The 14,136-nt window shown below is 38.0% G+C and overlaps 1 long non-coding RNA gene across 1 annotated transcript; it reads left to right on the top strand.

Annotated features, from left to right (window-relative positions):
• Positions 1–2,647: 2,647 nt before the first annotated feature.
• On the top strand, positions 2,648–4,782 carry LOC126811213 (uncharacterized). Its single transcript, XR_007675434.2, has 3 exons — positions 2,648–2,958; positions 3,478–3,599; positions 4,240–4,782. It is a non-coding gene; the product is annotated as an uncharacterized LOC126811213 (long non-coding RNA).
• Positions 4,783–14,136: the final 9,354 nt, after the last annotated feature.

Genomic DNA, 14,136 nt, shown 5'->3' with positions numbered 1-14,136 from the left:
CCGCATGGAATGAAGGTGATGCTTGGGATCATCATGGGGGTCCAACCCAAGATTTGCACGACTCTGACTTTGAATGTTACAGTCATTGTGGCATTGTGCCCTTGGCATGCTACAGATCGGCACAACACAGGCGGTTGTGGCGCGGACGATGAATGTTTCTCAGTCTGTCATAAGCAGGCTATGGTCCAGATACCGTGATACACAATCTGTACAGGACAGACCACGCTCAGGTCGACCAAGGGCGACAACTCAAGCCCAGGATCGATTTATCCGTACCTTGGCCTTGAGAAATCGTGTCATCACAGCAAATCAGATCAGCGCTCGTCTTCAAACAGACACTGGTGTGAGAGTGAGTGGCCAGACGATTCGGAATCGACTGCATAGGGGTCACCTTCGCGCCCGACGTCCTCGCGTGATCCGTTGTTTGAGAGATCATCACATTCAGGCAAGACGTCGTTGGTGTAGGGATCGTCAACACTGGGATAATCGACGCTGGAGCAGTGTGATGTTTTCAGATGAGTCAAGGTTCACTGTTGATTTTTTGGACAGACGTAGGAGGTTGTGGCGTCGTCGAAACGAGCGCTTCCAAGACGTTAACGTCATCAGACATGATCGATTTGGGGGTGGTTCTGTTATGGTGTGGGGAGGCATCACTGTTGCTGGAAGAACGGCTTTACATGTTGTTGCAGGGCGTGTTACAGGCCAGTACTACCGGGACAACATCTTGGCAGTCCATGTTGTGCCGTTCGCACGACGTCATGGCCGCCGTTTCATCTTCCAGGATGACAACGCAAGATGTCACAGGGCCAGGATCGTTACAGGTTACCTCCAACAACAGAACATCACCACATTACCTTGGCCAGCACTGAGTCCCGACCTCTCCCCCATCGAGCATGTCTGGGACATGCTTGGACAGAGGTTACGTCAACGTCAACAACGTCCTGCCAATGTCCAAGAACTTGCTGCTGCGTTGCAACAGGAATGGGACAATCTGGACCAAAATGACCTTAGACGTCTCATTAGGAGTATGCCACGTCGGATCAATGCTTGTTTGGCAAACAGAGGAGGATTTACCCGTTACTGACTTGGTTGTGATGCTGTGGTAACTTTGCTGTTTGACCCCGGGTATCATTTTACCCTTATAATGGTCAGTCTGTGCCTTACTTAGTCTAACGATCATTTGGAATAAATCGATGAATGTGAACTTCATTCCATTTTGTCATTTGTTTCTTCGTCAGTTTCATTAGGTGACTTTAATAACACTTAAAAATCAAATATCCCCTACTTTTTTTGAATAGTATATATGCGTTGTCTTTTGCTAGGTGCCAAAGAACAGAGATTTAGCTTATTTAAGGTGATTTAACAGTATAATCTCAATGCATTCTCACACAAGCATTATATATTAAACATTGTTCCATAAAATAGCTAAAGAAAGTTGGCCTGCAGGGAGAAATTACTTGTTTAGAAATTTCTTGTCATTCATCGTTCAGATTAGGGGGTTCCTGTTTTGATCTTATTGCATGTTTAATCTACCAATCTCCTGTTGAGCTTTTCCAACCTCAATTCAATTCCCTTGATTTAAGTCAAAAAGTAAAGTATTTATTTATCATTTTTAGCAAGAGCTGCCAGTGGGATCGCTTTGAAATGATATTTTGCCGCTAATGAGAAAGTGGGTGGCATATAGATAAAGCTATTTCCAAACGTTTGTTCGAAATAGGGAAGAGGTTACACAATCCCAGATTTTCAATTTATGTCGCTGTCATTTACAACAAAGGCCATTTAATAACACAACAAATTCTAAGCATATGTTCTCAATTGTTTGATCACTTTACCCCAGTAATATTGGCCAGGCACTTGACTAGTACTGATGTTGATCTTGGTAGATAACTGCCATCATGCTGTAATAGAACTAAGCTCAACTTGGCTACCCATAAGTACGCGGCGCGAAAATCTGCCAAAACTCTAAAACTACGTTGACACAACGTATCATACGTGACGATACGGATACGCGATACGAATGGGAAAAATTCCACTTGCTAAAGTCTTTATCGAGGGCTCATTAAGCCGCACCGATGTCATCCCTATCAGTGTTTGTAACTGCCTGGCGAATATTCACAGCTGATCAGTGTGGAAATGGGAGGGTACCATCTCACCTCGCCCTCACTTCCGAAAATTCGTGTAATAATCACATTTGATTTCCGTCTCTTAGCTCCTCTTTTATTACATTAATTTCTGGAATTGTTCATTCTTTCTATTGCACTTTTCATATTATCCATTTCTTGATTTTCATCTGCTCACTCACCTGTGCGAGCTTTGTTGTGTATCATGTCCCCCCAATGATTCCGCCTTCTTCTGTTTAATATTATTTTCTAAAGATTCTATCATTTAGTTTATCAACAGAAAAGCTTGCCACAAAATTGTTGTCAACTCGACCCACTTTCTCTCTTTTGGTTCGAAAGTTCCCGAGGCGGCGAATTCGAGTGTTTATTTTCTTTATTCTCCGCTTTCGTGTTAGTTTTGTTGTATTTTAGCCTATCCGTGTGAACCTGAATAAATAAGCAAGTTTTACCTTTATTAGAATAAATAATATATTCTGGTCTGCGACTGCGACAAAACGGCAATAGAAGGTTTAAACATAGAACTAGAATACTAACGGGAACGCCCACCGTGTGACGTCACTACCTTATGTGACGGCGGGCTTCTGACGCTGATATCGGGCACAGCGTACTTCCGGTTTCTGCTCGCACTAACAAAATGCCTGGCGCGAATTGTGTTTTGTTCGGATGTTCCGCCTGCAATAAAAGAAATCGGGGTTGATCATTCTATCGCTAACCCAAAAACAACAGAGTGGAGAGAGAATCATTACGTATCATACAGTCTACCAGATCAGACCCGATAAATGACAAGACCTTGACAATATGTTCAAGACACGTTGAGCCGGATTATTTCGTTGAAAAAGTAAGTGAAAACTCAAAAGAAATTAATTATGTAGATTCTAGTTGGCAGTCCACCCTGACAACCTACAATGAAACAATGAAGTTAAGTTAAACCCATACTAGCTGAATGTCTGTATTTTCATGTTTGCCCGTTAGATTTTACCCCTTCTCTCATCAAAGTTGTATGCATATAGGTTTGTTTACATTAGTGCCGTAGCTAGGCCTAGTCTACTTTCAATTTGTTATGAAATTGACGATTACTACACCCGATGAGTGTGTGACAGCATGACGATTCTCTCTCAACAATCTTCTTTTACTTTAATTTTATGAATTACTAATTTAACTGAGCAGCTCCATAAAAATTAAAATTGTATATTTATTTATGACTGACCTTGACCTGTCAAATCCTTTTATTTTTAAATTCCGAAATAATCTTGTTCCCGGTATGAATAAATAACAAGCATGGAAAAAAAATAATTATATCTGAACCTTTTGTTTTGTATGTAGGAACCTTTTTATTTTGATTTTATGAATATTTCAGATGTTTACAAAAATTCTGGGTCCACATATCCAAGATTAAAAGAAGGGTTAGGGAGACTATCAACCTTAATTCTTCTACAGAAAAGCGTAACAACAAAGAAATTGAATCCAAGGAAGTCACCGGTAACTTAAATTTCTGTTAACTTAATTATAATTATGAACATTCGATGTTTTCTTATAAAAGATCAGTATATGAACATTTAATTCATCAATATTAAACAGACATTATGCAAGAGCTAAATCTGTCAAATTGCAGGTCTTTCTTTAGGCCTGGAATGTTATCTAAATTATTAATTAGACATTAATTAACTTATCCAGACCATAATCAACGCTCGATGGCATCGCTAGCCTGTGATATATACTGGATTAGAGCCCAGTCTGCTACTTCTGATTAAATCAAAAAATGGATAATCGAGACCATGTTTTTTTTTTATCGTACCGACCTTAGTAATGATGATCGAGGCTAGGCCCAAAATTCAACCACTAAATACTCGGTTCAGGGTGGATCAATTTGACTGAAATTTTCAGCAAATTCCCTTTACATTATCTAGTTTTTAACTATTATGATGAGAACTGCTAGCTCTTTCTGTAATCTCCCATAATTTTATTTATAAATACTTGTATGAATATCCGATTCTTCTTTATATTTACTTTTGTAATTTTTTCGATTTTATTCAGAAACCGAGAAAATTAGGAATACATGTATGAGAATCCAATTCTTCTTGTTTTAATTGAGTTTTATGAATTTGTCTATTTTATTCAGAGTCCAAGGAAAACCGAGGAAACTCAATGTTTACATATGAACGAAGTAACCTTTCAGATGTTGCAGAAATCATTTTTATGTCAAATGCCTGCTTTGTGGCTATGTCAGTCTTCAAGTGATTATATCTATCTGTTTAAAACTGAAGATAAAAGTGTAACATACCATTTAACCATTGACAAGGACTTGAATTGTGAAGTACAATATAATCATTTTTGTTTCCTGTTCAAATTAAAGTTACATCTATAGATTTACTTATAAGAACTGTTGAGAATATGAAGATATGTAGGGGCATAATATCAAAACATTTACAGTCTTATTCTCAATGTCAGCCTACAACTGTAAGATATATCAGACAGGTTGATCTTTTCATGAACACAAATAAGTCAACATATAAATTACGAAATCTGTGTACTTGCTTCTGTATGTAATAGTTTTCTTGAGGACACTCAAATCGAAATTTGTTTAAGTTGTCGACAGATTAACAGAGATTTACAGAGAAAGTAAATAGCAATAATAATAGTTTATTTCACATATATGGCTACATAGCACATTGAATATTCAGATTTTGATTGAAAATATATAATTCAAAGAATCAATATTTACATACTTGTAAATGTAATTTACAATTCAAAAATAGCTTAGCAATAATATATAGTTGCCATAGTTCTATGGTTTAAACGGCCTTTTCATTTCTATTTTTTATCCATAATATCAGTAGCAATAGTACAAGGTTGAATTTTCTTTTCGTAGACGTCTTCTAACTACTACTTCAATTAATTAAAACAGTAAATTTAATTTTCCCAATAAAGTTCATTATGTTCATTGCCACTGAGCTATGGAAGGTTCTTCAACAACACCCTTCCTTCACGACTAAATATCAAACCAACGAAAAAGTTTTGTTGTCACCGGAAATGTTCCTATGCACACGCTTCCGACATGGTGGTGCTGTTCCGAAATCCAACCGAGTAAGAATGACAGGAAATTCGAAATCCGTCCGGTGGGATGGCCGAATTTTTAGCAAGTGCGCGCTGTATCATAAGGGCTGTCATTGAGTCAACTGGTGTGGTGTCCCCGGTTGTACCTGACAAGGAGTAGGGTCGCCTGTCCAACCTCGTGGGTTTTCTCCAAGTCCCCCGGTTTCCTCCCACTACTAAAAACCCATACGCGCAAGCGAATTACTGAAATAGGCTACAATCGAACTATGTGTTAGTCCCGAAATGACCTAGTTTGTGTCGAGTGGAGGTTAAACCCCATTTCTCTCTCTCTCCCTCCTGGATTATTGCCTTTGGTTGTACGAAAAAATCGCATTTTCAGCTTGTGGACCCTCAAGAGTTCACAATTTTCATTTGAGTTGACAAACCGTTCAAAGTTATCCCCGCAACATCATAATCATGGATGATTTTGAATTTCTTGGAAATGGCCCCTCCCCTTGCAAATAGTGTAATATATACCAATGTTGTGGATCCCCTATAGCTCGATTTGGATGAAACTTACATGTGTTAAGAATCAAAAGATCTGTCTGGCCTGATGTGAGTTTGATTTAGTGCCCATCGGACGTTCCGTTCTGGAGTTATGCCCCCTGCCTTTAACGCAATATGTAAAATATGTACCAAGTTTGTGGACCTTCTAGAGGCCACAATTTTTGTCCGAATTAGATGAAGCTCAAAACACGTGCTAAGAGATCTCGGATGAGTTTGAGTTTGGTGTGCATCAGACCTTCCGTTTTTAAAATTTTGGTTTGAAGCACTGGTGTCATGATAGGACGAACCCTTCCGTTCTCGAGTTGATAGAGTCATCAGATTTATTTCGAATTTGGTGTGCATCACTGGGGTCCTGAGAGGACGAATCTTATCGATATTCAGTGATCCGTTAAACCTTCCGTTCTGAAATTACCGCCGTTCGCGTAAACCTAGTGAACGCGATAGAGGCTACAGTTTTTAACCCCAAAAAATTCTAAAGCGATGTGAAACATTTGGACAAGAAGATGATTGCTCCGTCAATTTATTACAAAATACTCACGTATCTTGCATGTCAACCGCTCATTGTGCTCGTGATATTCCAGCCTGGTTTACGCTTGTCAATGGTGCAGGGAGTACTTAGCTCCAAATTAATCACGAGGCTCGGTGGGACACAGCCTCCACCCCACCCTCACCCACATCAGGGTGCCGCGACAAAAAATATCAGTTGCTCAAAAAGCGATTGAGCATGTCAGACCGAGGACTCCATCTGCTAGTGGCAGTGATAGATGCGATAGAGGCTACAGTTTTTAACCAAAAACAATTCTAATTCGATGTGAAACATTGGGACAATGAGATGATGAATCCTATTGATTTTCCACGTGCTCCGTCAATTTATTGCAAAATACTCACGTATCTTACATGTCCACTGCTCATTGTGCTCGTGATATTCCAGCCTGATTTACGCTTGTCAATGGTGCAGGGAGTACTTAGCGACAAATTAATCACGAGGCTCGGTGGGACACAGCCTCCACCCCCACCCTCACCCACATCAGGGGACCGCGACAAAAAATATGTCAGTTGCGCACAAAGCGATGTGAGAATGTCGGATCGAGGACTCCATCTGCTAGTGGCAGTGATTTGGGCACTCCGAGGCCCTCCATCTGATTTTCAAAGTCTCGGACATCAGGTCCCCTTCAATCCATGGTGGGCGCCATCTTCAATAGAAGGCTTGATCTCGCTTTAACTACGTACATCTTATCAAGGCTTACACGTAATACCCTGCATATTGCGGCACTAATTTCGATTGGGTACAAGCCCAACTTGTGAGCCTATCAGATTCCTAGTTCGTCGCAAATACCAAGTCTCGCGCTTTCAAGCTAAAATGTCTACCCGTGATAATCGAGTTGCAAAGTTCATGGTTCATTCCGTGTCAAGGTTTCCGTGGAGGTCGCGATGTCACAACCTCTGATTGGACGCTATTGCTCACGTGTCTGTAGATAACACAGCTATAAGTTCGGGAATTGTGAAGTAAACAAGCAACGGCCAGATGTTGTGAAACTTGCAGTCGTTGCTTCAGGAACATGGGTGGGCGCGTGTTGCGGTTGACATCCGAGAATTCGGTGTGATCCGTGTTTCTTTTATTTAGCGGGAAAAGTGTATAAAGAAACCGCATTAAAATCCTCTTTAGCGGCAATATTTTGGTTACAACGTGCTGTGATGGTGAAATAGGGACCTGTCGACGTCATAATATTCATAGAGACGGTTGAAAGACGGGAGTTTTATAGCGAAATTTGGCTCAGAGTGACGTACATATTGTAGTTAGCTGTATGATCATACATGAAATAGTCTCATTTCTTGACTGAATCTCGTATTATCGTATGGTTCTTACCTAGTGTTCGATGTTCGTCAAAAATCGACTCCGGTCGGTTACTATATAACGTTACGGTCTTTGCGTATATGACTTCCCGTATCAAGATATCTCCGTTATTTATCATTGACCGACTTCAAATTAGGTTTGATGTAGTTACATTAATGTGTGGAATAATAATGCCAATGTTCTGGTCATTTGTGTTAGGTTGGAGGCCCCCACATATCCAAGGCCTAAGGGCCCCCACCATGCTTAATCAGGCGCTGGGCGTATTCTTGACAAGGAACAGTGTTTAGTCGTTCGAATAGGACGAAAAGGCGTGGAATCGTTGACAGTTGGAATTTGAAATAAGAGTGGGCCATAGCGAGCAAAATTTTTCTCATAGCACACTGCATGACGTATGCTCTTCTTCATTAGCCCTTGTGTGGAAGAAAAGTAGGACGTTATTTCATATCATTTGTTGAAGCCCATCTTCACTACCCCGGTCGGACCATTTTCATATATTTGTTGAAGCGTACGAAACCATTTCGCTTTCAGCATATTATGAATTAATCCTGGATGGAGTGTTATGTGGCACGCTCTGTAGTTATTTGGATATTATAGCATAAACTTGAAGTTTCGATCCACAAAAAAAAATCATCCTGAATTTATACAAGAACACCCGTAATATAACTGAATTCACCATCTTAAATAAAGCCCGCTTTGTATATCTATCACATGGATTTAAGTAGTTGATGGAGAAAGCCTGGTTTTTGTTTTTGCTACTTTATATAATTAGGAGCACAGCGCTTTTAACATGGTCAATCTCTAGACTGATTGAAAAGATATTTCTGACATGTTTTTTGCTCCATAATTTGATGATCTCACTTAGATGAACGTAATAGACGTTAGGAATAATACTTTCTTTTTATTTTCCTCTACATTTACGTTTCTGATGTGTCACATGTTCGCAACCCATATGATGCTACTTATATGTATGACTACAGGTTTTATACGTTAAGACTTGCTATCAGCTTATATTATTTTTGAAAGCCCGTGGTCAGGGCTGCAGAAGGAAAACATTTGTAAAAGGTTTGTTTTCTATTTGCGGTTTAAATTCTACTATCACAAAATTTATTTATTTTAGTCGTATATTGATTACAATGGTCGTCAGATATTCGTCGCCCATAATACACCAACAATAATCTCTGCGATACCACATTGGTGGAAGCGGACGTTTAGTCACATGAACGAATGATTGAAGTGCTAGTTAGTGCAAGATTTTCGATTGACTCTTACGAATGTTAAAGAGACAAGCTGGCGTTGTTTACATTCGTCGTAAGAAAGACCTATACGCCCGTGCAAATACCGATAACACAAGTATCGATCGATTGATGACACATTTTGGTCAAACTATCGATGTCGATCTCGATGGAAAAATTACACATAGCATTTTCACGTGGACGTATATTGTCGTCGCCCCTGGACGCCTGGGCGTCTACAGGTCACAATTTTTATCACATTTTTAGCTTCTGGATACTCTAGAGGTCACATTTTTTATCCGATGTTGATCAAACTTGAAATGTATGTTTATAACCAAAAGATCTCGCGGTTCCTTTCGATATTCGCCCATATCGGACCGTAACTTCCTGGGTTGAGGCCCCTGCATGATTGTAAGAAAAATCACGTTTTTAGCTTTTGAACCCCCAAGAGCTAACAAATTTTATCCAAATTTTGATAAAACTTAAAATATATGTTTATTAGTCTGGAGGCTCAGCGCGGGGGGGGGGGGGGGTCCATCAAATGGGCACAAAACCAGACCCAACTTTTCTAGAGTAAACTTTTGCGTAGAATACCATGACGAGTGATAATCAGTCCGCCGTTGGGGCGTTTTCGAGATATTCGGGGTCAAAGGTCAAATGGGTTCATATGCACTGAAAGTGAATGCGCGGTCACTCTTGTATCATGAAAATAAGCTGAATATGATCGAAAGTAATCACACTTTCAATAAAAATGTAAACTTGCTAAATTCACCTTTGTTCTTTGTGACCCCAGAGGTCAAATGGTCACATATTCCGTTTTAGCACTAGGAAGATTTAAAGTAATAAATGTTGGCGTAAAATATAAAATCTAAAGCGAAACCTGTTCTAATTAATAATAGGAACATTTAAAATTTATCTTTAGGTGGTCTTAGCACCGAACTTTTACTTTGAAACGTCAAAAATGAACTTGCATAACAGAACCAAAACGCTTCGGACCCTGTTTCAAAACTACGTAAAAACTGTTTAAGCAAAATCTCTCCGAATTAGTTTTACAACAAATGCTATACATAATGTTTCATGGCTGGACTTCAGCCTGTAGGCCGCATCACAAAGCCTACCAAAATTACCAATACGACATATATATCCTGTGAACTACTACGTACAATGCATTCGTCGGTTTTATCTGCGTCCATGTTCCGGAGAACTTCATAAAAACTCATAAAAAATTTGCAAAGTTTTAATCTCGTCGTCACAGATTAACTTCGGTTTTCCTAGACTGGGATTCTCGGAAATCCACGCGGCCTGCAGGCTGGAGTCCAACACTGAAACTATTCAATTGTTTATCAGATAACTAGTATCGTTATGTATAACAATCGTTGTGAAAAAAAATTGGAGAGATTTCGATTTGACAGTTTTTGCGTATTTTTGAAACAGGTTTCAAAGTGTGTTTGTTCTGTTATGCAAGATCATTTTCGACGTTCCAAAGTCCCTAAAGATAAATTTTAAATGTTCCTATTATTAATTAGAACAGGTTTAGCTTTAGTTTTTATATTTTACGTTGACATTTTATTGCTTTAAATCTTCCTAGTGCAAAAACGGTAAATTTCACCTTTTCACCTCCAGGGTCACTAAGACTAAAGGTGGATTTAGCAAGTTTACAATTTTGATGAAAGTGTGATTACTTTCGATTATTTTCAGCTTCTTTTCATAATACAAGAATGACTGTACATTCACTTTCAGTGCAAATGAACTCATTTGACCTTTGACCCCGAATATCTCGAAAAATCCCCAACGGCGGACTGATTACCACTCGGCATCGTATTCTACGCAAAATTTTACTCTAGTTAAGTTGGGTTTGGTTTTGTGACCATTTGATGGACATCCCCCCCCCCCGCGCTGAGCCTCCGGTCTATATATATTTCCCTTCGATACTCGCGTGTATTGGGACGTAACTTCCTGGATTATGGCCCCTGATTGTACGAAACATGTTGGTGTTTTAGCTTCTTCTCTGTCCATCTCTTGCAAAATGTGGGCATATCTTGCATGGCAACCGCTTGTTAAAGTGAAGAATGGGCTTATAATGGAATTTTACAAAATACCTTTATAATAAACTATAGACATTAAAATGTAATGCTATGAAGTGATTGGTTGTGTTTGTTTTATGGAATTATAAAGACATATAGGAATAAAAGATTTCATTCAGTGTATATAAAATTTATTTTATAGTTCTACAACCTTACATCATCTTGCATTTTCATACGTCCATATTGCACTTTTGGCCGAGACAGTACCTCGGGATTTTTTTCAGCGTGGTTTCTCGTTGCCCCATTTTGTCCCTTGCATAGATGTCCCTTGCAAGTTGGGTTTGGTTTTGTGCCCATTTGATGGACATCCCCCCCCCCCCCGCGCTGAGCCTCCGGACTATATATATTTCCCTTCGATACTCGCGTGTATTGGGACGTAACTTCCTGGATTATGGCCCCTGATTGTACGAAACATGTTGGTGTTTTAGCTTCTTCTCTGTCCATCTCTTGCAAAATGTGGGCATATCTTGCATGGCAACCGCTTGTTAAAGTGAAGAATGGGCTTATAATGGAATTTTACAAAATACCTTTATAATAAACTATAGACATTAAAATGTAATGCTATGAAGTGATTGGTTGTGTTTGTTTTATGGAATTATAAAGACATATAGGAATAAAAGATTTCATTCAGTGTATATAAAATTTATTTTATAGTTCTACAACCTTACATCATCTTGCATTTTCATACGTCCATATTGCACTTTTGGCCGAGACAGTACCTCGGGATTTTTTTCAGCGTGGTTTCTCGTTGCCCCATTTTGTCCCTTGCATAGATGTGGGACTTCTCTTAATTTTTAATTACACAAATGAAGTGAATCCAGCATTAGTGTCACGACAGTGTTTCCCTATATAATGTCGGCCCAGGGAAGTTTTCCCATTTTAAACATGGAGCCCCAATAGGCCATTAACTCTATCCTGTATATGGATGAACACTTTTTCGGGGTCAAAAGTCAGATGTAAAGTGTTGTCTAATTTTCACAAAATGTTTTATTATTACTACAATCCCATGAATCAATGTTTTTATTCGGCAATTATTTATACAAAATATGGATTTTGGTTATAAATCTAAATTCACAAAATGTTGCTATTTTTTTATTCCAACAAAAAAATCTCAAAAATCAACACATAAACTCGCATAAATTCGACGGTCTTATATTTTACCCAAATCAAAGTGGTTTGGTCGTTTTTAGTTAAAGTAGCTAAGTCTCTAACTCAATATCATCTAAAGTCTTCCAAATTGAAAACACGAATTATTTGTCAATTTGAATCAACACCGATGTTGTGATCTTACCGGGAAAAGATGGGCTTCTGATATCCAATTTTATAACAGGGCACGCGAAGAACGAGGCTAGACATATTCCACAAGTCATGTCAAACGGTGACGGCATATTCTTATCTGGAGAGCCTGCGCAATAAACACTATCGGTGTAGACTGGTATAACCAGACGCTAGAGATTGTCATTCGATTGAGACTTCTGGCGTATTTCGCCGAACATAACTGAATGCAAAATCAGTTTATATATATTTAGATTACATTATTATATGCGTTGCAACCCATTTGTGTCAATTTCTAGGTCCCAAATATTAGCGATTTACATACATTATGCAAGAGCTAAATCTGCCGATTTCAGGTCTTTCTTTAGGCCTGAAATGTTATCTAAATTATTCATTAGACATTAATTAACTTATCCAGACCATAATCAACTCTCGATGTCATCGCTAGTCTGCCATATTTACTGGATTTTGATCCGATTTGCTGCTCAACTTTCATTCATGATTTAATCATGAAATGGATAATCGAGACTATGTTTTTATCGTACCGACTTTAGTAATGATGATCGAGGCTAGGCCGAAAATTCAATCGCTAAATTTTTGGTTCAGAGTGGATCAATTTGCCAGAAATTTTCAGCAAATTCCCTTCACATTATCTAGTTTTTAACTATTATAGTGAGAACTGTCAGCTCTTTATCTAATCTCCCATAATATATTTTTAACATAAGGGGCTTTATAAATTTTATATATATATAAAAAAGGGATTCATTTGTACTTTGTCATATAAATGCACTTGCTCTAGATCTTATCTGAGACAGGTGCTAGAAAATAAATGAAAATATAGGCCTATGATGCATTGATTTTCAAATACAAAATATTGCATGTAAAGTAGCGATATAGTTTTTTATTAGAGAGCTTAATTTGGTTTTAATATGGGCCTTATTGCTTCAGCTGTTCAACGATATAACTAATTTCAACATTTTAAAATGCGCACATTTTGTATTTATTTTTATTTTAATTTTTAAACCGTATAAATATTATTTATTTTTAAATAGAATTTAGTTGATTGTATATTTGTTCTATTCAAAGAAAATCGAAAAATCATCTGTATTTAAAAAGCCTGAAAACAAAAGAAGAGTTATCTGCAGGTTTAATAAAACGCCTTGCAATATGCGTTGTTTCCTTTGATCAGGACAGGATTAAGACTTTTTTTTTATTTAAAGCCTTAAACAACCAAGATTATTATGTAATTCAAATATAAGTTATTCAATATAAAACTCTAGGCCCTACTAAACCGTAAAACCGTTTTTCACCATTACGTTCTTCAAAACTATAATAATACTAATAAATTATTATTATCATTAATATTCTTGAATTTGTATGGATACGTTTATTTCGGGATTTTTTTTTTTATTGTTAGTTTGTTGAGCCTCTTTTTGTTGTCCCTGGTAGTGGTCCAGCTTCATTTTTGGTTTTGAAAAAGACCCAGTCTTGCTCGACTTACCTTGATGCACTAAGTATAGTCTATGCTTATTGCTTTGATTTAAACAATCTTTGAAGTTTTTTTTTTAAATATTCAGGGGGATATTTGAATATCGATATATTTATTGGGGCTACGGCAACTCTAATTTTATATTATATCTTTAACACATGTACGGTAGACCTATCATTTTTCAAACATCAAAAATATTTAAGAATTTCACAGAAGTCTATTTTAAAATACGTCTGCCTGAAGAAAAATGTCACGTAACCGTTTTTATAGCGTCTTGAATTATGTATCGACAGAAATGTCGTGGTAATATTTTTTTTTTAGCCCAGCCTACTTTGATGTAGTATATCATAATTGCCATGTGCACGACGCACGCCTGTCCTTCGAACAACTGATCAAGCTGGTGTGGTTATGTCGACTAGCTCTGTGTTGTACATTGACCAATCAAATTTAGAGGCTGTTTACTTCTTGTTTTTCACCGAGA

This window comes from Patella vulgata, chromosome 4 (genome assembly GCF_932274485.2).
Source record: "Patella vulgata chromosome 4, xgPatVulg1.2, whole genome shotgun sequence".
NCBI lineage: Eukaryota > Metazoa > Mollusca > Gastropoda > Patellidae > Patella > Patella vulgata.
The sequence above is the reverse complement of the archived record's forward strand: the minus strand, read 5'-3'. Positions and strand labels throughout refer to the sequence as shown.